Below are 25,447 nucleotides of genomic sequence, written 5' to 3'. Positions count from 1 at the left end.
AGGCCTTGCTTGCTAGTCCATTCACGTTTCAAGTTGCAAACTCAAGCCCTTCTATATGGGGCCTTTCAGCTTGGTGGGTTAATAGTATACTTTCAGGGGTGCTAAGATTGTCATCACTGATAGTTATGACGCTATTGGCTACTACCAACCCATGGATAGAGGGTGCCTGTACAGTAGGTGTACGAACCTTTGGGGATTGCTGCTTTATCTGGTTAGCTATGAAAATACCTATGTCAAACCGAGGCTGGTAGTCCCTGGAGCCAACATTGTCTACCTCATGGACACCAGTGGGCACAGGGGTACGTCCCTCCTGCAAATTAATAGGTAGTCAGTCACAGAGCTCTAGGCCTGACAAAGGGGCAAATCTATTCTCTAGATGGATTCCCTGGTAATTCACCAGATTTGATCTCCCTTAGTTTACCCTTTTACGGAGTGATGATTCCAAGCTCATCAATGGGCAGGGCTTACAAATATATTCTAGGGATAGTGCTGTAATCTGTGTCCCAATAGGTGGGAATCTTGATAAATGGTTTAAAAGGATTCTTGGTACATGGATATTATTTTTTTTTCTTTTTCTGCATTGGTATACAGTGAGGTTGATACAGTACATCAGTAGTAGTATTCATGAGTGAACAGAAACTAGAACACATGAAAAGGTTTCCCCGGGTAGACCTACATATCATGTTAAATTTGTGTTGCAAGTGTTGTGGCCCGGTCCTCTCTACGAACCGCCTCTCCGCCCCCTTTTGGATGTTTCATATCAATCTCCCACGCACATCCCTCTGTATCTTTGCCAGGGTGCCCCTATTCTTTCCCATTTTTTAACACACACCCTACTCTTATACACTGTTTCTTCAGCCCGCTGGCACCAGTCTAGGTCTAACCCGCACTCTTCCAGTGTCGGAGACAGAGACGCCCCCCAACTCCTGGCAATGTTTCACTTATCAATCCCAGCTGCAAGGGCCAACCATATTCCCGCATATCTGGACCAATCATAGTCTCCATTAATCATTAGTAGAAGCCATTTGGCGTCCATTGGAACCGTCACTCCTACCACCCTGGATATAATGTCTGTGACCTTCTGCCAGTACCCGACAATCTCCAGACACTCCCATATAATATGTAGGAAGGTTCCCTCCCGCTGACATCCCCTAATGCACAATGCTGCAGGCGTTCTGCCCCAGGTGTAGAGGTGTGTGCGGGGGTAATCGGTACGGTGTAATATCTTAAGTTGTACCAGCCTAAATCTGGAGCGAACCGTGATCTCTCTTGGGCTTTGAATTGCCTCCTGCCACTCCTCATCATCCATACTACCCAGGTCTTTAACCCATGCCTCTCGGAGGGCCGTCAGAGGGTCTGGTATATTGTTTATCTATTTACGGTAAGTCATGGAGGTCGCCCTCTTGGGAATGGGGTCAAGTAGCAGCCTATCCTCGAATGGGGAATAGTCCGGAACAGAATCGTCACTTGGGATGTGGATGTGTAGTGCATGCATTAGTCTTAGGTGATGTTATCTCTGGGTCTGTTTTAAATTATATTCCCGCCGAAGTTCCTCAAAAGTGAGGGGAGTATCCCCCTTCCAGACATCCCCCAAGTACTCGATGCCTATCAATTTCCACCCTCTGAAGCCCGTTAGGGCAGCCACTTCATGGAGTGGATCACCCACCCACAGCGAAGTCCGACAGGTCAGTTTCCCCATCCAGCCAAGTAGTTTATTAGCCTCTCTCCAGCACTGTACTACCACTTTAGTGTGTACCGGCTACTCTGGTCGTGATTTTCGGGAATAAAGAAGGGGCTCACAGTTTCCTCCCGGCATAACTGCTCTATCTGCTCTATAGGCCGGCTCCTCAATGCCCACATATACCCAGTCATTTATGACATGGAGCTGCGAGGCCCAGTAGTATAGCCTGATGTCAGGGCCTGCCAGGCCACCGTCGTAAACTCCTTTCTGTAGATTGTGAAGGGCAATTCTAGGAGAACCACCCTGCCACAACAACGTTCTGACCTCCTGGGCTATCTGTTTAAAGACTGTCGGAGGGACAGGGTACGGGGTGTTTTGGAGAACATAGAGAAGACGTGGCAATGCCATCATTTTAAATAGGGCCGCCCTTCCCATGAGTGAAAGCGGAAGGGTACGCCAATGACTGACATCTGAACTAAGTCGACCCATCTGAGGCCCGAGGTTCTTCTCCAAAAACGCTTTTGGTCCCGCGTAACATGAATACTAAAGTATTTGAAGCCCTCCGACACAACTAGAGCCGGACACCTCATTGGTACCGTGGGGGGGAGACCAGACAAAGGAAAAATCACTGACTTAGACCAATTAATAGTGTAGCCCCGAGTAGCAGCCAAATAGCTCAAAGATGTGGAGCACTTGCGCCATTGAGTGGTAAGGTCTTGCAAGGTATACAACTATATCGCCAGCAAAGAGCGAAATACGCTCCTCCCACCTGCCTGGCGCCACTATACCCCAGATCATCGGATCCTTCCTGATCCAGTGTGCCAGCAGCTCCAGTGCAAGGGCGAACAGTAGCGGGGACAGGGGGCAACCCTGTCTAGTGCCTCTCCGCAGTTGAAAGGATCTTGACTGCACCCCATTAACTCGTACTCGAGCCGTAGGTGTCTCATACAAGAGCCTTACCCAACTACAAAAGTTGGGACCAAAACCTAACCTATGGAGCACCATAAATAAGTAGGGCCACTCGATACTATCGAACGCCATTGACGCATCCAGCACCATCAATGCCGTCTGTTGGGATGCAGGATTGCTCATCATGTGGATTATACCATATAGTTTCTGAAGATTGTGCCGGGTGCTTCTGCTGGGCATAAAGCCTGATTGATCCATATGGACCAATCCCGCAATAACAGACACCAGCCTGTCCGCTAGGCCCTTGGCCAGAACTTTGGCCTCCACATTAATAAGGGAGTTAGGACGGCATGAACTGCATTGGTCTGGTGGCTTCCCGGCTTTGTATATCACCACTATTGTGGCTGCCCGTTGGTCTAGAGGGAGTTGCCCTTTTTCTTGTGCCTCAGTCAACATGTTTCGTAGCGGTGGTACTTTTATGGAGGCCTGCCCTTTATAGAGCTTGACTGGTAACCCATTTGGGCCCGATGCTTTTCCCGATTTCAGGGAACCCAGAGCACCACCCAGCTCCTCCTCTGTAAGTTCGGCTTCTAGCGCTTCACGCGCTTCCCTGGACAACGTGGGCAGGGTAAAATCTCCCAGCAATTCTTCACAGTAATTTTCTGACCTAGTGCATACTGGTTCATAAACTCGCTCGAAGTGCGTGGTGAAGGCTTCTGCTATTTCATGACTTGTAGTTTTGAGGGACCCAGTTGTATCACGCACCCCCGTCACCCACGATCGCTCCCTCTCTCATCTTTCCAGCCACGCAAGAAGTTTCAATGCCTTATCTCCTATGCCGTACAATCGGTGTTGCGTCGCCAGAGCAGATGCCCTTGTCTCATTATCCGTCAGGGCCCGCAGGTCCCGCTGTCTCAGCACTAGCCTATGACGCAGGTCAGCATTTGTTGCAATTGCAATATCCCCTTCCATCTGGTTAATTTCCTGCTCAAGCAGCCTAATTTGCAGGGATTCTTCTTTCTTCTGGGCCCCAATCAACGCTTGTGCCTGTCCCCTCAATATCGTCTTATAGGCCTCCCATATGGTAATGTGCGAATCTACTGACCCCGTGTTTTCTTTAAAATAAAGCTCTGAGTCCTCTCGGATTTTGTCCCTGAGCGTCAGGTATTGCAGGCGCCAAGGGTCAATTCTCGGGAATGCAGCTCTGTCTAGGAGCGGGCCTTTAATAGTGACACATACCGGGGAATGGTCGGAGATGCCCCTCACCATATGTTTAGGGTTGAAGAAGTCTCCCACCCTATCATTTAGTGTAAAAAGTGGTCTATTGTTGAAAAGGAGTTGTGTCGTACAGAATGGTAGGTATACTGCCGCAGCAGTGGGTTGTATGCCCACCACTGGTCAACGATGCCCATGGCCAGAACGAAGTCAGGCCACGCTCTGCTCGTCGGCCCACATGGGAGCCAGAGTGGTCCAGTACCGGGTTCATGACTGCGTTCGTATCCCCACCAATCAGGAGGGTACCCAGGGGTAGGTCTGTCAGGAGCAAGCTTCCTTCGCGAAGACCGCCGCGTGGAGACCCAGGGGTAATTAGCATGAACACAGTATGATCAGGCACCCCTCCAATTTCCCCGCTGCCGCGACAAAACAACCTGCGTCATCTGTCTAAGTGCCTGTGATAACTAGGGGTAGCGTGTTACGAGTCAGGATTCCCACCCCCGAGCCCTGGACGAATACCCGGAGTGGGCTACCATTATGTACCCAAAGCGATCTAATGCCTTGCATTTACTCCCTCGCAGGTGCGATTCCTGGATCAATATAACGTCCAGGGAATGCCTGTTAATATGTTGCAGAACCAGTGTGCATTTAATCTTGTTCCCCAGACAGTTAATGTTCCAAGTCCACACCTGTATACTAGCTAAGTCTCCCATGGCATCGGGCGGGGTGAATATTATGTATTTGTCCCCTCGCCACTCGGGTTTCCTGTGTGTTAACCTCCTGCAAGTGCTGGATATCCTGGTCTTGAGCGTGCACCCCATCCCCCCAAAACAAGTCAAACAGTGTACCCAACTCCCCCCTCCCTGCAACCCTGCTGGGAGAGCCCCCAACGTCCCACCTCCCAAACGTGCAGAGTGCCTGTCACCCAAACTGTGTAGTAAGAAACATTGGTGAGGAGCCGTGAGCCAGCTTCCAGCATGAAGTACAATATGTCTGCTAATTAATGCTGTCAAGCCCATACAGCTTAATACAGAAGCCACCATACTTGTTGAAACACATAATTAGCCTGACTATGCATTCAGAAAACAGGGGGGGGGGCTTCATTATGGTAGTCTATTCAGTATTACGTTTCCATCTTTAAGTCTTTAAGTGGGCCCCCTACCCCCTAACCCCACTCCCAGGTCCCAGTATACGTCCCTCAAGGTCTATATCGAGGAAATGTTGAGTTCCAATGACTACGGGGGTGCCCTGCAGTTCACTTATCTGTCTGCTGCCGTTGCACTTGACCACTGGATGTCGGCTCCGCCTCCTGCTCCTCCGCATTGCGGACATTCTCAGCCATCGTTCGATTTTTGCCTTCTTAGTGACTGACAGTACGCCATCCCTCCAGCCAGTAACTTGCCTCTGCAGGTGAGTCAAAAAAGTATGCCTTTCCCTTGTCTAGGATTTTGAGTTTAGCAGGGAAGAGCAATATATATTTCACATTTTGTTCACGGAGGGCTCTTTTGATGGCATCTGGCGCTGGACATGGAGCGTGAAGTCCGGGAAAAAGCGGATGGTGGCATTCTCGTGCTGGAAGTCACCATGCATACGTGCTGCTTGTAGGATGGCATCCCTGGAAAAGAAGTTGGATAGGCGTTTGGGCTTCAGGTGGTTTAAAATCAAATCTTCCAGGAACAAGTCCATGGACGTCCCCTTCATTCCCTCCGGCACGCCCACAACGCGAATGTTATTGCGCCGGGCCCTCCCTTCCTGGTCCTCAAGCTCGGCATAGATGTCGGATTGGTTCTTTGTTAGCGTGGCGACCTGGTCTTCGAGACGTTTAGTTTTGGACTGGAGGCCCCCAATACCTGCCTCTGCCGTGGACACCATTTCAGAGATTTTCCAAAGGTCTGCTCGCAGGAGGTTTACTTCCTCAGTGAAGGAGTCTTCTTTGGCTCCAGGGTCCCCTTCTGTTCCCTGATCACCTTCATGATCTCTTTCAAGGAGGGGTCTGATCCGCTGGTTTCTCCTGTGGCACCCTCTTGTCGCACCATCATCACAACCCATGGTCACTGTGTATTTGTCGATGTGGTTAGCCTGTCCAGGCTCCATTACTCTATTGAGACCCATGGTCTCAGTCTGTGGGTAGCCAGCAATGGTCCCAAATGGTAGAAGGCGTTCCCGCACCAGCCGGTTCGCCTGGGCCCTAATACCAACCTCGTAGGAATGTAGTTCACCCCCGTCCAAGCCACTTCAGGGCCACGGCTCATTGCAGTCACTCTCTTATCGAAGGCTCCAAAAAAAATTTGACACTCACTGTGTTATTAATTCACTGCCCACCGCTGGGGTAACTCCGGACCACAGCCCACAACACTGGCACCCTCAACACAGGTGCGTCATGCCTGTATCCACTTTTCCCTGTATCAGACAGACCCTGCTGCACCGGTCCGGGAAACACCGCCTCTGCGCCCGTCAGGTGGGGGAGGGAAGAGCAGTCTCTTGCTCCCGGGCAGCCCACTGATTCAATTCCCACTTGTGGCTGAAGTAAGCCTCACAATTTGGCCCCATGCACACACACTGAAGCCGAGCGCACAGGCTGGAGACCAGGGGTCAGAGCGAGACCTCCCTGCAGCAAAGACACAGACCTGCTGGTTCCTTGCATCACAGATCCGCAGTCGACGCTTTCTATCCTCCAGTCCACCCGCACTGTACCTCAGCATTACTCCGGTGGCAGTAGCAATGACTTGAGTGGCTTCTCCCTATGCGGCTGCCCCTCAACGCGGCGCTTCAGCTGGAGAGACAGAGCTGCCACTCTCTCGGGATTACTGGGGTGGTGCCATCTTACCACCTCGGGCCGATCACGCAGTCTTCCACTCGCCCACTTTCTACCCCTTGATCCCAGGGTTTTGGATGTCCATCTTCATCAGCTGCTAGCCACGCCCCCATACATGGATATTATTAACGTTTATTACAATACAGTCACCCTTCATATTTTTCGAGGACAAGCCCAACCACCCTACCCTTCTAGCCATGATAATTTGATTGGCTAGTTGACCCACCCCCTTGCCTGAGCCAGCTGTGTGGTGATTCAGGCAATGGAGAGACTTATCCAGTAGTTGGGTGGTAGATTCAGTTTGACCCTCCCTCAAAGGTAGAACATTAGTCAGAATTATCGCTAGGAGCAAAGCTGCCGGAGGTAAATGGAGAGAATGGTGATCATTAGGTTTCTGCCTTACAATGTTGGTATATTGGCTCAGCCCATCCACACTTTCTCCACCCCCCCCCCTATGGAAACTAGCTGGGGCTGATAGGGAGACCAGTTCTGATAGGGAAATAACCTTTACAACGCAATCATTACATCGCACTACCTTTACATAGAAGTCAATACATCACAACATCCTTTACATCGCATATCATTACAACGCAGCCATTACATTGCATGTCACTGCAACGCATGTCATTACCACGCATGTCACTACAACGCAGGCATTACATTGCTAGTCATTACAATGCATACCATTACAACGCATAGTACCCTTACACTATCCAACACTTACCCTGCTGTTGCACTCACTGGAGTTAGAATAGTAATTTTTACCCCTACACTATCTAACACTTACCCTGCTGTTGCACTCACTGGAGTTAGAATAGTAATTATTACCCCAATAATATCTAACACTTACTTTAAATGCGATGTAATGGTATGCATTGTAATGTTATGCATTGTAAAGGTATAATGCGATGTAATGGAATGCGTTGTAAAGGTAGTTTCTGAAAATGCGATGTAATGGCATGCAATGTAAAAGAATGCGTTGTAAAGGATTTTGCGATGTAAAAACTGCGTTGTAAAGGCATGCATTGTAAATGTATGCGTTGTAACGTTATCCAGCCGTTCTCATAGTATCACCTGGTAACTTATATAGATTTGTCGAACCCCTTGAATTTCCTTAGTGTTCTCCTTGTAGAACCGTAAGATTTTTAGTGGGAGGGAGAACACCGGAATGAGTTAAATCCAGATTCTGGTGGTGATTAAAAGCAGAACCTCTCACCCTGTCAGTTGACGTTAAGACAGGACCCACCGACTGAGCGGGCCACCCTACTTCCTGCTGGGTGACATGGCCTCCCAAATTTTCAGTTGTCAGAAGGGCCGCCCACCCCCGACTGTGCCAACGTCCCAATACCTCATTTAACTGAGTTCTATTTGTAGGGGTATGATTCAATAAACACGAAGCCTCCCTCGCAGTTAACCTTTCTTCAATTAGAGATAATTTGTTCAAAATGGGATTTAGCAGCACAGTAACCATAGGCTCTATTCTCTTTAGGAGATCGAGATCAGTCCCCAATATGAGCTGCGTGCTGGTGTCATTTGTCCTGGTTGGTATAGGGGCTCCCATGTCCAGATTGGCTTTTCCAGTAGGTTTTCTTATGCAAGACCCTTGCAAGGATTTTTGCTTTTGAGCCCCGCCTCCTCCTCTTTTCTTAACTGGGAGATCAGTGTTACTATTCTCTTCCTGAAGAGAAGCTGTCTGGCTACGCGTCACTATACGACAACTAGGTGAGGCGTTAGTAGGGGAAGGGGAAGGCGAACTCTGCGCAGTGGACTGGAGAGGGGCGGGCAAAGGATGGAGAAAGGTCAAAGGAACAGCATCCATAGGCTGTCCTCCAAGGAAGGAATGCTTTAGTGCAATAAGAGAGTCCAAGGAAAACCTTTTCTCCGTCAGCTCAATTTCATGTGGTAATACAGTCTCAGCCCTTGTTAAGAAGGCATCAAGGGTCAAAGCGACTCCTCCCTCTGCCCTTTCTGTGCGTCCCGTCCGTTTGCACATTTTGTTAGGGAGAGGTTTTCCAGGTTTACAGACTGTCCCCCTTCAAACAGATATAAATATGGAAATAATTAGGACACAGCGGTACCTTTCTGCTTATTCACAGGACAAATCTCCAGATCTAAGAGAGTTGGCCCAGCCCAGCCTCCTCCGGGCTACGACGGGCATGGACGGGCCCGACCTTGGCCCGGGCTTCGTCCCCATGCACATCCCGCACCACGGGGCCATGTTGTCAGTTTAAACACGCTCTTGCACGTGGAATGACGGGAGATGTAGACCCCCAGATCAGCGTCTTCATGGATGGCTGGCGTGGCATGGAGCAAAGAGCCAGGTAAGAGCAGCTACACCCGCCGCGGGCCGTGTTTTCGGTTAATACGCACTCCTGCGTGTAGAATGACGGGAAATGTAGTCTCCTAGATCGGCGTCATCGTGGGTGGCTGGCGTGGAGCAAAGAACCAGGTAAATGCAGCTACACCCGCTGCGGGCCGCGTTGTCAGTTTATACACGCTCCTGCATGTGGAATGACGGGAGATGCAGTTCCCCAGATCGGCGACCTCATGGATGGCTGGCGTGGCATGGAGCAAAGAACCAGGTAAGAGCAGCTACACCCGCCGCGGTGGCCCGTTATCAGTTTATACGTGCTCCTCCGCGTGGAATGACAGGAGATGTAGTCACCCAGATCGGCATCCTCGTGGATGGCTGGCGTGGAATGGAGCAAAGAACCAGGTAAGAGCAGCTGCTTGGTCATGGGGCCCCCGAGGGACCCCACCACGCCAAAAAAGCATTTTGTTTGCCACGAAATTGTGACATTTGTGGCATAAATAATAAAAACAAGCATGGTAAATGTGTTGGGATTTGCCTATGGGATTAATGATAAGAGGTGTGGGAACAGTGAATGAGTGCAGGGAGAATGGTGTGAGTGCTCTCTGTGCAGGGTAAGTGGTGCATAAATGAAGGTTGCTGGTTGCTAAGTGTTTGAGTGCAGGGTGAAAGTACCTCAATGCATGGTGATTGATTTGGCACACAAAATACGGATAGCAGAGTGGTTTACATAATGACCTACGGCAGAAGCGATTTTCTTCTGTCTAAAGACAAACTGCCTTTGAATACACCCACACACCAGTGCCGTAAGTGGCCACTGGAATGCACTGCATGTTATAAATTGCCAGAAGAGGTACTATTGGCTTTCTCCTTACCAAGGTTATAAGATTAAAAAGAGCACCAATCATCTGAATGTATTTAACCCCTTCGATGCGTGTGACGGAGCGGTTTTGTCATGCGCGTCGGTCGCGCTGTGCGGAGAACGGAACCGCTCCGTCATGGCCCCGCCCGCACACGAACCCTTCAGCACAGCATGGTAATCCACGCCGCGCTGAAGGGGTTAAGACATCTAGAGGTGATATTGTTATTCCCGGTTCCAGATGAATTGAAATGTACCCCTAGTTTCAGGAAACTATTCACCATTAACAGAATATCAATGAGTCCCAGATTAAATTTCTTACCACTGCATGCCATAAAATGAGACTTACTATACTTAATGTCTATCTCCAAGTCTGACATAACTGTGACAAAGGATTGCAGTAGCAGCTTAAGGCTCCGAGTTGTCCGAGCTAATATCACAGCGTCATGAACACAGAGTAAGGCTGACTCTTGAGGACTAGACTGGCTCGTCCAAGCAACGATGAAGCTGTATGTGACCAGTCAGTCACAGAGAGGCTGGCACACTGTACAGGTAATCAGGGGCCATGAACTCATGGTTAAGAGTTGAGAAGCACTTCAAACTCATGGTGCAGAGCTCTACAAACGGGCCGAGCTGGCTTGAGTCTGATGACTGACTGCTGTGACTGCCAGGTTTGGTACAGTTAACACCAGGCCTTAGTACCAGAAGTCAAACATTATTAGGGTGAGTCCGATGTGCCCAGGTCACTAAATAGAGAAATATGAACTTAAACAAGAGATTTTAAATTGTTGGAAAACAAGAATTTTCTTCATTTTTAAAGACTCCTGTGTTTTAATTGCTCCTGGTATTGCGCGACTGGGGTGAATGTAATCAATCAATCAGAGAATTGTAAGCGTGCTACTCACCCTTTAGGGTCTCAAGGCACTGAGGGGGAGGGGGGGGGGGGGGTCCGCAGATCTGTTTAGCCTAAGAGCAAGGTCTTGAGGGTCTTCCTTCAGGTGTTCAGGGTGGGGGCACATCTGATGTCAGTAGCTCGTTCCAGGTCTTGGCTACAATGTCAGAGAAGGATCTTCCACCTGCTCTGGCTCTGTGGATGTGCGGGGTTTCGGCCATTGCGGGGTTGGAAGATCGGAGATTTCGTTTGGGTACGTGGAAGTTGATTCTGTAGTTGAGGTATTTGGGTTCGTTGTTGTGTTGGCATTTGTAGGCGTGAGTGAGGAATTTGAAAAGTGACTCTTTTCTCCACAGGGAGCCAGTGGAGACTTCGTAGGTGTTGGCTGATGTGTTCGTGTCTGGGGATGCCGAGGACAAGTCTGGTGGCGGTGTTCTGTATTGTCTGGAGTTTGCGGGGTAGGGACTTGTTGATGAGTGTGTTTCCATAGTCCAGTCTGCTGGTGATGAGTGCGTCGGTGACTGTCTTCCTTGACTCAGGGAGGATCCACTTGAAGGTCTTGCGGAGGATGTGGAGGGTGTTAAGCAGCTGGAGGTGACGGCGTTGACTTGTCGGTTCATGGTGTGTGATGAGTCGAGTATGATGCTGAGGTTCTTGGTGTGGTCTGAGGGGGTCAGTGGGCTTCCGAGGGCAGTTGGCCTACAGGTGCTGTCCCATGCAGAAGGGGTGGTACCGAAGACGAGGACTTCTGTCTTCTCGGCCTTGAGCTTCAGGCAGCTGTTGGTCATCCAGACTGCGACGTCTTGCATTCCTTTCTGGAAGTTGAGCATCTCAGAATAATATTTTGAAAGGGGTTCACCTACATGTACATAGACTGGCAACAGATTAAAGTTCCTTCCTAGAAAACCTTCGGGCATGGGTACAGTCCATTGTGCTGCATTGGACTGGGGTCCAATGTAAGTGCAAAGCATTTTGCTTCATAAATGCAGCACATTATCTGTTTTCATCATTGGATTTCCAAGCATGCATTTCCAGACACTTTAATACTGAATGTTTTCATCTTGAAAATTTCTACATGTGACATGTCTTGACCGTGTACAAGCCTAACAGAGAGCAGACAACAGCTACAGATCTCAGACTTGTAGCATGTGCAGAGCAAGTAGTGGCTTGTCCTCAGTGTGTAGTGAATGTTAATATAAAGGGTATATTTAACTAATGTTTTCCAGACGTTCATTTCCAAGCCTACTCTGAGCTTCTGTTTTTCTACATGAGTAACAGGTCTAGCACAGTGGGTGTTTGTCAACATTTTTTTCTTGGGATGGAAAAAATCCAAGTCAGCTGATTAACCTCCTGATTGGTTTGTTTAGTGTATGAACCCTTTTACAAAAGACTCCTGTGTTTTAATTGCTCCATGTATTGCGGGACAGCAGCACTCTGCTTCCCTTGAGATTCAAACAGCCTGGTATCACACTCCTAGTCAGCCAGCCCGCTCCCTCGTGTTGTGTAGGAAACAGGAAAGATACAAAATTAAAGTGGCATATGATTGTGAATGAAAATATATATTTTATAAATCTGACTCACAAATTATGCGCGACTCGCAAATATGTTTTCCAAATTTTAAAATTGCATGTACAAACTGAAACTATGATTATGCCACTATATTAAAAAAAAATTCCCTTATTAATTCATTTTATTAAAGTCCTTTGTTAAGATGGTTGCCATCATGAGATATCACAGCCGCACACAGACTTTTATGAATAAGCAAGCACATTACTCATGACTGAGCAATAAATCGAGAGTCAGCCATACGAGAATATATAACTGAAAACATACATTGCGACTAAGAAACAAGGCCATGCAAAGTGAAAGTACACCACAATATAAGGGTAGATAAAACAAGCATTGTTAATGCAATCTCGGGACCCCTTGTGGGCTGAACCCTCAGCATAGGAGGATTTTAAACAAACAAGGCAAAGTCCTGAGAAGAGGCCATATTAAAGTCAGGCTATCAGTGCAATAAAGCTTAAAATAGGAGAAGAGTACATGCAGTTCGTATGAGAGGATGGATGCTTGGGAGCTTGAAATGCGTGCAGCCAGATGCTGTAAATGGATACTCTAAATGGGTGCTGTGGATGTAAAAACCTTTACAAATAGTTCAGGAAAAGAGGATGGAAGCAGTACTTCGGCACCCGGAAACTGTGTGCTGCATCCAATAGAAACGGAGGAAAAGTAAGTGTCAAGCATAGGAACCAATGAAAAGCAATGAAAGCAAGGGGGCAGGATGTAAACCCCTTTTAAAATATATTTAATGCAAAAGATTTTGCAAGCATAGCGCAAGCCCTCTGCAGGCAAAACCTAAAAACAGGCATGGGCTCCCAAACTTGTTTTGAAATGGGGCCCCTGCGTGGGCCAGGTTCCGGGGGCATTTTTATTTTAAACAAAAGAGGGGGTGCACGGGGCCCCCTCCATAGGCTCAAATGAGCCCCAGGGCCCACCCCATCCTCAGGGCTAATTTTATTATGAGGCATGGGCTGCTCTGACTGCACCAGGCCCCTGGGACAACCACCTCCTGCGGGATACATATTAAATGCTTGGAGGGGACTCGCAGACCCCCAGGAGCCCCAGGGACCACCACCTCCCTGGGGCTTAAAATAAAATGCATGGGGACCGCATTGACATCTCTAAACCCTGGGGACTACCACCTCCCTGTGGCTTTCTTTTTATTTTCAGCCCGGGGACCACCACCTGCTTGGGACAGGCTCATAAAAATGAATGCCTCTTGGAGTCACTAATGGCCCTTGGAACCGCCACCCCAAGGACCAGCTCCTGCTATGTCTGGGGATGCCCAGTTCCGGGACATAGCTGTTTGCGCTGACTTGGCGGGATCATTGACAGCTGGCAAAATGCTCTCGCTTGTTGTAAGCGTATATTTCATCTGTTTCCCTGCCCGCTGTCAAGCAGGCAAGGAAACAGACAAAAAAATTGCTCTCACAGTCAGGGAGGTGCATGTTCAGCAGCTCCCTGTCTGTGAGAGCAATGCCGCATCGCACAGGATGCGGGGAGCCGGCTGGGACCACGGAGTGAAAGAGGCAAAACAAAGGTGAGAAACGAGCAGAAACAGACAGAATAACTGACCTTTAGCAGAGCAGATAGAGGCAGAATAAAGGTAAGAAACGAGCAGAAAGTAACAGAATAAAGGTCCTCAATGAGCAGAAAGAGGCAGAATAAAGATCAGCAACGAGCAGGAAGAGGCAAAACAAGGGTGAGAAACGAGCAAAAAGAGGCAGAATAAAGGTCAGAAATGAGCAGATAGAGCCAAAATAAAGGTCAGGAGGCAAAATAAAGGTCAGAAACGAGCAGAAAGTGGCAAAATAGAGGTCAGAAACGAGCAGCAAGAGGCAGAATAAAGGATAGAACTAAACAGAAATACTCAAAGTAAAGGTGAGAAACGAGCAGAAAAAGGCAAAAAATAGGTCAGCAGTGAGCAGAAAGAGACAAAAAAGATGTAAAGTGAGCACAAAGAGGCACAACAGAGGTAAAAAACGAGCAGCAAGAGGCAGAATAAAGGTCAGATACTAGCAAAAAGAGGAAGACTACAGGTCCAAAACAAACAGAAAGAGGCAGAAAAATGGTCAGTAATGAGCAGAAGGAGGCATAAGACAGGTGAGAAATAAGATAAAAGAGGCAGAATAAAGGTCAGCAATGAGCAGAAAGAGTCATAAGACAGGTGAGAAACAAGCAGAAAGGGACAAAATAAAGGTCAGCAACGATCAGAAGGAGACAGACTTTAAACTACTGCTTAATTTGCCCCGGGGTCTACAAGTGCGCACATGTGCACTTAATCATTAGCACTTACTCTTTGGGCGTTCTGTGTAACAGACTCGTTAGGGAATATGCTGTTTCTCTTTTATAACTCACAACACACAAACCGGCGAGTGTAATGATGCTAAGGCACAAGCCCACATGGACGGATAGTTCAGTGTAAAGAGAACCTGCAGCAGAGACCACGTGTCCTGGCGCTCAGAATTTCATCTTTTAGAAGCAGGCAACCATAGTGCTACATTAGTTTGGCAATTTTAGTCTTTAAACTACTGTTTAATCTGCGCCGGGGTCTACCAGTGCGCACATGGGCACTTAATCATTAGCACTTGCTCTTTGGGCATCCTGTGTAACAGACTTGTTAGGGAATATGCTTGCTGTTTCTCTTTTATAACACACAACACACAAACCGGCGAGTGTAATGATGCTAAGGCACAAGCCCACAAGGATAGACAGCTCAGTGTGAAGAGAGCCTCCTGCAGAGATCACGTGTTCTAGCGCTCAGCCTTTCATCTTTTAGAAGCAGGCAACCATGCTGCTACATCAGTTTGGCAATTTTAGACTTTAAACTACTGCTTAATTTGTGCCGGGGTCTACCAGTGCACACATGGGCACTTAATCATTAGCACTTGCTCTTTGGGCATGCTGTGTAACAGACTTGTTAAGGAATATGCTGTTTCTGTTTTATAACATACAACACACAAACCGGCAAGTGTAATGATGCTAAGGCACAAACCCACATGGACCAACAGGTCAGTGTGAAGAGAGCCTGCTGCAGAGACCATATGTTCTAGCACCCAGCCTTTCATCTTTTAGGAGCAGTCAACCATGCTGCTACATCATTTTGGCAATTTTAGACTTAAAACTACTGCTTAATTTGCACCGGGGTCTACCAGTGTGCACATGGGCACTTAAATCAGCACTTACTCTTTGGGCGTGCTGTGTAACAGATTTGTTAGGGATAATGTTGTTTCTGTTTTATAACACACAAACTGGCGAGTGTAATGATGCTAAGGCACAAGCCCACATGGACGGACAGATCAGTGTGAGGAGAGCCTCCTGCGCTCAGACTTTCATCTTTCAGGAGCAGGCAACCATTCTGCTACATCAGTTTGGCAATTTTAGACTTTAAACTACTGCTTAATTTCTGCCGGGGTCTACCAGTGAGCACATGGGCACTTAATCATTAGCACTTGCTCTTTGGGTGTGCTGTGTAACAGACTTATTAGGGACTATGCTGTTTCTGTTTTATAACACACAACTCACAAACTGGCGAGTGTAATGATGCTAAGGCACAAGACCACATGGACGGACAGCTCAGTGTGAAGAGAGCATGCTGCAGAGACCACGTGTTCAAGCGCTCAGACTTTCATCTATTAGGAGCAGGCAACCATGCTGCTACATCAGTGGCAATATTAGACTTTAAAATACTGCTTAATTTGCGCCGGGGTCTACCAGTGTGCACATGGGCACTTAATCATTAGCCCTTGCTCTTTGGGCATGCTGTGTAACAGACTCTTTATGGAATATGCTTTTTCTGTTTTATAACACACAACACACAAACCGGCGAGTGTAATGATGCTAATGCACCAGCTTGCATGGAAGGACAGCTCAGTGTGAAGAGAGCCTGCTGCAGAGACCACGTGTTCTAGCGCTCAGCATTTCATCTTTTAGGAGCAGGCAACCATGCTGCTACACCAGTTTTGCAATTTTAGACTTTAACTTACTGCTTAATTTCCTCCGGGATCTACAAGTGCACACATGGGCACTTAATCATTAGCACTTGCTCTTTGGGCGTGCTGTGTAACAGACTTGTTAGGGAATATGCTGTTTCTGTTTTATAACACACAACTCACAAACTGGCGAGTGTAATGAGGCTAAGGCACAAGACCACATGGACGGACAGCTCAGTGTGAAGAGAGCATGCTGCAGAGACCACGTGTTCAAGCGCTCAGACTTTCATCTATTAGGAGCAGGCAACCATGCTGCTACATCAGTTTGGCAATATTAGACTTTAAAATACTGCTTAATTTGCGCCGGGGTCTACCAGTGCGCACATGGGCACTTAATCATTAGCACTTGCTTTTTGGGCGTGCTGTTTAACAGACTTGTTAGGGAATATGCTGTTTCTCTTTTATAACACACAACACACAAACTGGCCAGTGTAATGATGCTAAGGCACAAGCCCACATGGACAGACAGCTCAGTGTGAGGAGAGCCTGCTGCAGAGACCTCGTGTTCTAGCACTCAGCCTTTCATCTTTTAGGAACAGGCAACCATGCTGCCTCATCAGTTTGGCAATTTTAGACTTTAAACTACTGCTTAATTTGCACCGGGGTCCACCAGTGTGCACATGGGCACTTAATCATTAGCACTTGCTCTTTGGGCATGCTGTGTAACAGACTCGATAGGGAATATGCTGTTTCTGTTTTATAACACACCCCACAGAAACCGGCCAGTGTAATGATGCTAAGACACGAGCCCACATGGACAGACAGCTCAGTTTGAAGAGAGCCTGCTGCAGAGACCACGTGTTCTAGCGCTCAGCCTTTCATCTTTTAGGAGCAGGCAACCATAGTGCTACATCAGTTTGGCAATTTTAGACTTTAAACTACTGCTTAATTTGCGCCAGGGTCCACTAGTGCACACATGGGTACTTAATCATTAGCTCTTGCTCTTTGATCGTGCTATCTTACAGACTTGTTAGGGAATATGCTGTTTCTCTTTTATAACACACAACACACAAACCGGCGAGTGTGATGATGCTAAGGCACAAGCCCACATGGACGGACTGCTCAGTGTGAAGAGAGCCTGATGCAGATACCACATGTTCTAACGCTCAGCGTTTCATCTTTTAGGAGCAGGCAACCATACTGATACATCAGACTTTGCAATTTTAGACTTTAAACTACTGCTTAATTTGCACCAGGTTCTACAAGTGCACACATGGTCACTTAATCATTAGCACCTGCTCTTTGGGTGTGCTGTGTAACAGACTTGTTAGGGAATATGCTGTTTCTGTTTTATAACACACAACACACAAACTGGTGAGTGTAATGATGCTAAGGCACAATCCCACATGGATGGACAGCTCAGTGTGTGGAGGTCTGCTGCAGAGACCACGTGTTCAAGCGCTCAGACTTTCATCATTTAGGAGCAGGCAACCATGCTGCTACATCAATTTGGCAATTTTAGACTTTAAACTACTGCTTAATTTGCGCCTACCAGTGCGCACATGGGCACTTAATCATTAGCACCTGCTCTTTGGGTGTGCTGTGTAACAGACTCGTTAGGAAATATGCTGTTTCTGTTTTATAAAACACAACACACATACCGGCGAGTGTAATGATGCTAAGTCACAAGCCCACATGGATGGACAGCTCAGTGTGAAGAGAGCCTGCTGCAGAGACCACGTGTTGTAGTGCTCAGCCTTTCATTTTTTAAGGAACAGGCAACCATGCTGCTACATCAGTTTGGCAGTTTTAGACTTTAAGCTACTGCTTAATTTGAGCCGGGGTCTACCATGGTGAACATGGGCACTTAATCATTAGCAGTTGCTCTTTGGGCATGCTGTGTAACAGACTTGTTAGGGAATATGCTGTTTCTCTTTTATAACTCACAACACACAAACCGGCGAGTGTAATGATGCTAAGGTACAAGCGCACATGGACGGACAGATCAGTGTGAAGAGAGCCTCCTGCAGAGACCACGTGTTCAAGCGCTCAGACTTTCATCTTTTAGGAGCAGGCAAACATGCTGCTACATCAGTTTGGCAATTTTAGACTTTAAACTACTGCTTAATTTGCGACGGGGTCTACCAGTGCGCACATGGGCACTTAATCATTAGCACTTGCTCTTTGGGCGTGCTGTGTAACAGACTTGTTAGGGAATATGCTGTTTCTCTCTTATAACACATAACACAGAAACCGGCAAGTGTAATGATGCTAAGGCACAAGCCCACATGGACGGACAGCTCAGTGTGAAGAGAGCATGCTGCAGAGACCACGTGTTCAAGCGCTCAGACTTTCATCTATTAGGAGCAGGCAACCATGCTGCTACATCAGTTTGGCAATTTTAGACTTTAAACTACTGCTTAATTTGCGCCGGAGTCTACCAGTGCGCACAAGCACACTTAATCATTAGAACTTGCTCTTTGGGCATGCTGTGTAGAAGACTTGTTGGGGAATATGCTGTTTCTCTCTTATAACACACAACACACAAACCAGCAAGTATAATGATGCTAAGACACAAGCCCACATGGACAGAATGCTCAGTGTGACGAGAGCCTGCTGCAGAGACCACGTGTTCTAGCGCTCAGACTTTCATCTTTTAGGAGCAGGCAACCATGCTGCTACATCAGTTTGGCAATTTTAGACTTGAAACTACTGCTTAATTTGCGCCGGCGTCTATCAGTGCGCACATGGGCACTTAATCATTAGCACTTGCTCTTTGGGCGTGCTGTGTAACAGACTCGTTAGGGAATATGCTGTTTCTGTTTTATAAAACACAACACACATACCGGCGAGTGTAATGATGCTAAGGCACAAGCCCACATGGACGGACAGCTCAGTGTGAAGAGAGCCTCCTACAGATACCACGTGTTCTAGTGCTCAGTCTGTCATTTTGTAGGAACAGGCAACCATGCTGCTACATCAGTTTGGGAGTTTTAGACTTTGAGCTACTGCTTAATTTGAGCCGGGGTCTACCAGTGCGAACATGGGCACTTAATCAGTAGCACTTGCTCTTTGGGGGTGCTGTGTAACAGACTCGTTAGGGAATATGCTGTTTCTCTTTTATAACACACAACACACAAACCGGTGAGTGTAATGATGCTAAGGCACAAGCCCACATGGACGGACAGCTCAGTGTGAGAGCCTGCTGCAGAGACCACGTGTTCTAGCACTCAGCCTTTCATCTTTTAGGAGCAGGCAACTATAGTGCTACATCAGTTTGGCAATTTTAAACTTTAAACTACTGCTTAATTTGCACCGGGGTCTACCAGTGTGCACATGGGCACTTAATCATTAGCACTTGCTCTTTGGGCGTGCTGTGTAACAGACTCGTTAGGGTATATGGGGCCATATTCTCAAGGAGCTATCGCCGAGTTATCGGCACTTCATCGCAGCCAAAGTTGTGATAAATTTACCGCCCCATTTACTAGTCGGTGCAAACAGCCGACAGCACCACTTTTCCGGCATTAGCATCCGCAACAAACATTGCCATAGATGACCCGGCAAGTATCGCGAACGAGATGCAGAGTAGGCGTTCCCGAGCAAAATGCAGTGAAAACATTACTCCGCAACATTCTCAACGACCCGCCAGATCTGCGATAAGAACACAAAACATGCGATAAGGCACGTTAGCTCCAGGAAATTAACACCTGCTCTGACCTGGTGCAAAGTCGGACTACAAACGGCACCAGACAAAGGAGCACAGCCCATAGCCACACATAAAGAACAACAGATGCCCCCGAACAACTGCCCATGCAGCACGGACAGCCAGGAGGGCCACAACACCCACCGACACCACACCCAGGCCCGCAACCTCCCCCCGGCCCCCACCCTGGGCCCTCCCCCAACCCCGGACAAAGAAACTGCACACCAACACTACAAATCCCAAAACAAAATAATGTGCTTGATGTCGCACAAGCAGGAAAATCAACATACATGCGTGGCCAGAAAATGGAGATTCAGTCATACAGCAATGCAATCACCATCACAAAACACTATTCAAACAACAGCCAAAACAACCATTCGGATGAGTCCTAGCGGGTCCTCACTGGACAATCTGTAGGACACAGCCTGGAAGACAAAATCCAAGAGAAGGTGGTATGCCATGCGCCCAACAAAGGAAAGAGAGGGAGAAAGGGAGGGAGAGAGCGGGGAAGAGAAACGGAGTGAGATTGCACAAGCAGCGCAAGGCCTCTCGGGCACCTGGCTCCACAAGCCAACTTGTGTGTGTGTATCGCCATTGGTATACAATGAGCCGAAGGCCTTGTCTCAATCTCAGCACCAAAGCCACATCACATTTCGAAAACGCAAGTAGTAGTCAAACATTAGGGATGAAAGCTCCTTTGTTCCAATGCAGAAGGCGGGAGGACACCTACACCTCTGGCCTTGGTCCTGAATGTGACTGGAACACCCTGAGAGAGATGCCATGGCAGATGGGGACGACTCCCACACCACGCATTGCGCAAATGAACTATCCAACTTATCCACACCCACACACAGAAGCCCTTGCCTGAGGTACCCCGGCATGGGATGCCCTTGACACTCACGAAAACAGCAACCCATTCTCCCCAACGTTGCACACACATTCGAATCATTGCTCAGAGCTGTGGCATATCCTCTACACAACTGCCGAAGTTCAGAAGAGTGCCGGTTCCACAAGACGCACCCTCGCAATGGCAGGCCATCCCGGGCACATGCACAACCCCCATCACGTGGAACAGTACCGTGCACGTATGCTGCATTTACTGGGCGCCCTGCCACTGGCAGTGCTGCGGATCAGTTACCGGCTGAGCTTCTGCCTTGCCTACGTCACCTGCGTCCAGCCCTGGTTCCACTGCCGAACATGCACATTCAAGTGTCCCATGGATGTCTGCCTATCCAACACAACCGTAGATAAATTGGACTCCCACCTCCAGTCGCCGTTGCTGCCTTCCTGTTGGCGGCGAGTTTCTGTTTGGTCTGCCTTTTCACATCATGCCAGCGCCTCTTGACCTCCTCCATTGACCTCCTCGACACTCCGACTGCATTGACGTTGGTGACGATGGCCTGCCATATTTCCGTTTGGGTTGCCAGTGCCGCAGTGGAGGTGCCGAACAGTTGTTGATGGTGATCTATCACCTCCGTGAGGATGATCAGGTCTTCCTGCGGACTTAACCCCATTTTCCTCTTCCTCTTCTCCTTGCCCTTCCCCGAACATGGGGTTCCATGCTGGTCCTCCGTGGGGCTTGTGGGGTTCGGCTTGTCCTCTGCACTTGGTCCGGGTGCATTCATGGTGCTACGCAGTTTGAATTGGTTTTAGTGTTTTTTTTTTCTTTCTTTTATAGTGCATTTTCCCGCCAGACGCGTGGGATTTGCAGGCCTGTGGCTGGTTTTTGCAGCTTTTTGTATCGCGCTTGGCCTCATCGCAGCTTTTTTTATGTTCGTGTTTCTCATTTTTGCTACATTTTTGTGGTGTGGCGTTGTTTTTAATGCGCCCATTTGATGCGTTATCTGGTGACTATCGCATGGTACCGCCGTGTTAACCAAGTATGCTTAATTTTCACCTGGGTCTTCCAGTGCGCACATGGGCACTTAATCATTAGCACTTTCTCTTTGGGCGTACTGTGTAACAGGCTTGTTAGGGAATATGCTGTTTCTGTTTTATAACACACAAATCGACGAGTGTGATGATGCTAAGGCACAAGCCCACATGGACGGACAGCTCAGTGTGACGAGAGCCTGCTGCAGAGACCAACTGTTCTAGTGCTCAGCCTTTCATCTTTTAGGAGCAGGCAACAATAGTGCTACATCAGTTGAGCAATTTTAGACATTAAACTACTGCTTAATTTGCGCCGGGGTCTACCAGTGTGCACATGGGCACTTAATCATTAGCACTTGCTCTTTGGGCGTGCTGTATAACAGACTCGTTAGGGATTATGCTGTTTCTGTTTTATAACACACAACACACAAACTGGTGAGTGTAATGATGCTAAGGCTCAAGCCCACATGGCCGGACAGCTCAGTGTGAAGAGAGCCTGCTGCAGAGACCACGTGTTCTAGCACTCAGCTACCAATCAATAGCTATGCACTTATCCAATCACTCAGTGAATACTCATGCAGTTATAAAATCACCATGCACTATTCTTGCACTCCTCCAATGACCCAGGCAGTATTCACACACTCCTGCAATCACCCAGGTACTAACCATGCACTCATACAATGATCCAGGCATTACCCATAAACTAATGCAATCAGTCAAGCATTAGCAATGTAGTCTTCCAATCACCCAGACATTACCCATGCACTCATGCTATCACCCATGCAGTACCCATGCAATCCTCCAATCACCCACTTACTATCCAAGCACTCATGCAATCTCTCTGCCACTACCCAAACACTTATAAAATCACCCAGGCAGTACTCATGCACTCCTCCAATCACCCAGGCACTACCCATGCATTCATGCAATCGCCCAGGCACTACTTATACACTCATGCAATCATTCAGGAATTACCTATAAACGTATGCAATCACCCGAGGATTTCACATGCACTTACAAAATTAACAAGGCATTACAAAAGCACTTTTCCAATCACCCAGGCACTACTCATCCACTGATACAATTATGCAGGCACTACCTATGCACTGCTGCAATAACCCATGCACTACCCATGCACTCCTGCAATCAACCAGCTAGTAACCATAGACTTATCCGAGCATTCCACCAATACCCAAGCACTTATAAAATCACCACACACTACTGTTCCACTCTTGCAATCACCTTGACACAATCCATGCACTCATGCAATCATCCAGACATTACCCATAAAATAATGCAATCAGTCAAGCTTTACTCATGTACTCTTTCAATCTTCGATACATTACCTCCATACTCATGCAATCACCGAGACATTAACCAAGCAGTTACAAAATCACCCAAGCACTACCCATGCACTCCTCTGATCACTCAGGTGCTACTCATCCACTCATGCAATAACTCAGGCACTACTCATGCACTGCTCCAATCAACCAGGCACTACCCATGTATTCTTCTAATCACCCAGACACTACTCATTCACTCCTTCAATTAACCAGCCAGTAGACATGCACTTCTCCAATCACCCCGGCACTAGTCATGCACTTATGCAATCACCCAGGCATTACCTATGCACTAATGCAATCACTCAGGCACTACCCATGCACTCATGCAATCACCTAGGCACTACCCACACACTCATGCGATCATCCAGGCATTACCCATAAACTCATGCAATCACCCAGGCATTACCCATGCACTTACAAAATCACTCAAGCAATACCCATGCACTTACAAAAACACCCAGGCATTACAAAAGCACTCTTCCAATCAGCCAGGCACTATTCATGCACTGATTTAATATCTCAGGGACTACCCTTACAGTGCTCTATTCACCTGTGCGCTACCAATGCACTCCACCGATCACCCAGCTCCTAGCCATACAGTTATCCAAACACTCCACCAATACTGAAGCACTTATAGAATCACAATACACTACCCTTGCACTCTTACAATCATCCAGGCACTACCCAGCCTCTCATGCAATCATCCAGGCATTACTCAAACTAATACAATCAATCAAGCATTACCCATGCAGTCTTCCAACCACGCATACATTACCTCTGCACTCATGCAATCACCAAAGCAGTAACTAAGCATTTTCAAAATCACCCAGGCACTACCCATGCACTCTTCCGATCATCCAGGCAGAACTCATCGACTCACGGAATAACCCAGGCACTATCCATTCACTTCTCCCATCACCCATGTACTACCCATGCACTCCTGCAATCACTCAGTCACTAGCATGCAATCAAAAAATCTCCATGCACTATGCTTGTACACCTCCAATCATCCAGGCACTACCCATGCACCATGCAATCACCCAGGCACTAGTCATGTACTTCTCCAATCACTCAGGCAGTACCCATGCACTCATGCAATCACCCATGCTTTACTCATGCATTCCTCCAATTACCAGGCACTACCCATGCGCTCATGCAAACATTCCGCCAATATCCAAGCCCTTAAAAAATCACCACGGACTACCTTTTTTACTCATGCAATCACCCAGGCACTACTCATGCAGTTATAAAATTACACAGGCATTACCCATGCACTCATGCAATCACTCAGACACTACCCATGCACTCATGCAATGAACCAGGCATTACCCACGCACTCATCCAGTACCAGTCAGCAAAAAGCTGGGGGGTGCCCAGGGCACAGAATGAATTTGCAACAAGGCCTGTTTCTGCACCTCTGATGGTTCTTTCTGCATATCTCTTGCTTCTTTCTGCATTTTCCATCCTCTTTCTGCACATGCCCTACCTATGTATCCATAGTTAGAAATTAGCATTTAATAAACGTTAGAAATTCACTGAAAAAACCTTAGGTTTCAGGGACGTTATAGTTAGAAATTAACATTCAAAAAACCTTAGAAAGTCACTGAAAAAACCATAGGTTTTAGGGACATTGTAGTTAGAAATTAGCATTTAAAAACCTTGGAAATTAACTGAAAAAAACAAGTTATAGTTAGAAATTATAATTTAAAAAACCTTTGAAATTCACTGAAAAAAACCATAGGTTTCAGGGACGCTATAGTTAGAAATTAGCTTTTAAAAAACCTTAGAAATTCACTGAAAAAAACCATAGGTTTCAGTGACGTTATAATTAGTTGGACATTTCACTTGTACAAAACCAAAGAAATTTGGCCATTATAGTTAGTTGAGCTAACTATAACTCGTGCCCCCTCAATGCACTGCTGATGACGTCACGTATTACATCACTCATGACATGGTCAGTGACATCACTCATGACATCTCAAATTACATGAAATCACGTCTGGTTTTGGGCTAGAGGACCTGGAGCTGAGCTAGACTCCACGCTATTTTCGAAGGTGCTCGGCAAGCAGACAGTTTTGTCTAAGAAAAATACTGATATTTTTCAATACCGCTGACAGTAACTTTTGTGATTTAGTACTATCAGTATAGGCTGGCCTGGTAAACATGCTTCCTTGACAGGTACTAATCAACAGTATTTTTATTTCATACTTTATTGCTTTTTGCAATAGTTTATCTTAACCAATACTTAATTTGTGAAAATTAAGAAATACATTTTAAAAAGGTGCAAGGGCCCAGAGTTTTCCTTAGGAGCTCATTTTTGTCACTACCAAATGCCCTAGATAACTGAAAACCAAG

At 47.4% G+C, this 25,447-nt stretch overlaps 1 protein-coding gene across 1 annotated transcript in view; it reads left to right on the top strand.

The window, feature by feature from the left end:
- The window catches only part of FMN2 (formin 2), a 656,752-nt gene that overhangs the window by 511,523 nt on the left and 119,782 nt on the right, over positions 1-25,447 (top strand). The window lies entirely within an intron of this gene.

This window comes from Triturus cristatus, chromosome 6, assembly GCF_964204655.1.
Source record: "Triturus cristatus chromosome 6, aTriCri1.1, whole genome shotgun sequence".
NCBI classification, from domain to species: Eukaryota; Metazoa; Chordata; class Amphibia; order Caudata; family Salamandridae; genus Triturus; species Triturus cristatus.
This window is presented reverse-complemented; position numbering and strand designations above follow the sequence as displayed.